Raw genomic sequence first — 2,500 nt, 5'->3', positions numbered from 1 at the left:
TGCAGAAAAGAAAACTCTTCCCGGATCTCCCGACGGCGTCTCCGGGTCCTTTTGGGTTGCCCCGACGAACTCTCTTTCGAGGGCCCGAATTATAAACGGTTCCGCTGCCGGGTTCCGGAATAGGAACCGGATTCCCTTTCGCCCATCGGGTGTGTGCACAATTCCGTACGTTTCCGTCAACAATTGCGAATTGCGACCAACGACAAAAATCTACACCACATCAACATCGGCTTTCGCCTAGGGCTTAGGATCGACTGACTCGTGTGCAACGGCTGTTCACACGAAACCCTTCTCCACGTCAGTCCTCCAGGGCCTCGCTGGAGTATTTGCTACTACCACCAAGATCTGCACCGACGGCGGCTCCAGACGGCCTCACGGCCAGTCCTTCTGCGCTCACCGCCGCGACCCTCCTACTCGTCAGGGCTTCATGGCCGGTTAATTTAATAACCTGACCGCACATGCCTCTGACGGCCGAGTATAAGCACGACGCTTCAGCGCCATCCATTTTCAGGGCTAGTAACTTCGGCAGGTGAGTTGTTACACACTCCTTGGCGGATTCCGACTTCCATGGCCACCGTCCTGATGTCTTAAGTTACCAACGCCTTTCATGGTATCCCATAAGCGTCGATTTAGGCGCTTTAACTCGGCGTTTGGTTCATCCCACAGCGCCAGTTCTGCTTACCAAAAATGGCCCACTTGGCACTCTGATTCGAGTCTCGCGGCTTCAATAGTTCGAGCAAGCCGGAGATCTCACCCATTTAAAGTTTGAGAATAGGTTGAGGCCGTTTCGACCCCAATGCCTCTAATCATTCGCTTTACCGGATGAAACTCGTATGCTATGAGCGCCAGCTATCCTGAGGGAAACTTCGGAGGGAACCAGCTACTAGATGGTTCGATTAGTCTTTCGCCCCTATACCCAGTTCCGACGATCGATTTGCACGTCAGAATCGCTACGGACCTCCATCAGGGTTTCCCCTGACTTCGTCCTGACCAGGCATAGTTCACCATCTTTCGGGTCCCAGCGTGTACGCTCTTGGTGCGCCTCTTCTCGCAATGAGAACGAGACGCCCCGGGAGTGCGGGGCGGCAGCCGTAACGACCGCCCATCCTCCCTTGGTCCGCGCAAGGCGGACCTTCACTTTCATTGCGCCTTTAGGTTTAGTTAAATCCCAATGACTCGCGCACATGCTAGACTCCTTGGTCCGTGTTTCAAGACGGGTCCTGAAAGTACCCAAAGCTATAGCGTCGCAGATCGGCGTTTCAACGAGGTCTGTCCGAGAACACCTCAGCGAACAGCCACCCGGGGACGGGACCGGCACCAGGTCCGATCACCATCACGACGGGCGCGCTTGCCGAAGGTCGGACGCTAACTGTGTAGCGGCCCCGCGCCATCTGTATACCGTCGAGCGAGCCGATCGGGAAACACCACGGGTTCATTCGGCGAACGGCGAACCGTCCGAACGAGCTCCACCGCGGGCCTTAGACCGGCACTCAACGGATCGCGACGTCCTACAGGGGGAGAAGTGCACGCGTTCGACGGCAGATCGACAAAACGAAAGGTGCAAACGACGCGTACGCCATCTGTCACACGATCGTCCAGCGCCGCCATCGAGTCACGCTGAATCTCCCCTTTCGACCTTTCGGGTTTCTCAGGTTTACCCCTGAACGGTTTCACGTACTATTGAACTCTCTCTTCAAAGTTCTTTTCAACTTTCCCTCACGGTACTTGTTCGCTATCGGTCTCGTGGTCATATTTAGCCTTAGATGGAGTTTACCACCCACTTAGGGCTGCACTCTCAAGCAACCCGACTCTGAGGAGAGATCCTCCCGTTATCGGCAGCGGTCGCTACGGGCCTGGCACCCTCTATGGGCTGTGGCCCCGTTCAAGATGGACTTGGACGCGCCGCACGATCTCGGGATGACGGATCCTCCCTAACACCACATTTCCCGGCGTCCGGTTTCGGCCGCGGGATTCGGTGCTGGGCTTCTCCCTGTTCGCTCGCCGCTACTGAGGGAATCCTAGTTAGTTTCTTTTCCTCCGCTTAGTAATATGCTTAAATTCAGCGGGTAGTCTCACCTGCTCTGAGGTCGCATATGAAAAATAAAAATTTTTCATTCGGTCATTTCGACGATCACGACACGTCTCCCATTCCTTGCTATACGTGTTCGTCATTTTTCTTTTTAAAAAATGGCTAAGTTTACAGAAACGCTTACGATCTGACGTCTGTCGCGATTTGCATTACACGTCTCGGACACGACGACCGTCTATAACGTTCTCAACCTTAAAACGCCATTTTTTTTTTTTAAATGACGACATGTTGAAGAAATAGGACGTGCTACGCCGAAAGACCAGCCAACAACTACAACAAGTAGTAGTTGGTCGCTTTCGCGTCTTAAGATGTCGCGCAAATTTACTCGCTGCACGAGAAACGCACACAAACACACGATTCTAACGACACACCACGCAAGAACATGTGCCGACGTAAACACTTTCGTATTTA

The 2,500-nt window shown here is 53.6% G+C and overlaps 1 non-coding gene across 1 annotated transcript in view; it reads right to left on the bottom strand.

The window, feature by feature from the left end:
- LOC148165334 (large subunit ribosomal RNA) overlaps positions 1 to 2,090 on the bottom strand; it is a 4,039-nt gene extending 1,949 nt beyond the window's left edge. Inside the window, exon 1 of the ribosomal RNA XR_015771563.1 lies at positions 1 to 2,090. This exon is cut by the window's left edge and continues 1,949 nt beyond it. This is a non-coding gene — a ribosomal RNA (large subunit ribosomal RNA).
- Between the last annotated feature and the right edge of the window lie 410 nt (positions 2,091 to 2,500).

This window comes from Gnatocerus cornutus, unplaced genomic scaffold (genome assembly GCF_029298725.1).
Source record: "Gnatocerus cornutus isolate USDA-ARS CGAHR unplaced genomic scaffold, icGnaCorn1.1 ctg00000371.1, whole genome shotgun sequence".
Taxonomy (NCBI): Eukaryota; Metazoa; Arthropoda; class Insecta; order Coleoptera; family Tenebrionidae; genus Gnatocerus; species Gnatocerus cornutus.
The sequence above is the reverse complement of the archived record's forward strand: the minus strand, read 5'-3'. Positions and strand labels throughout refer to the sequence as shown.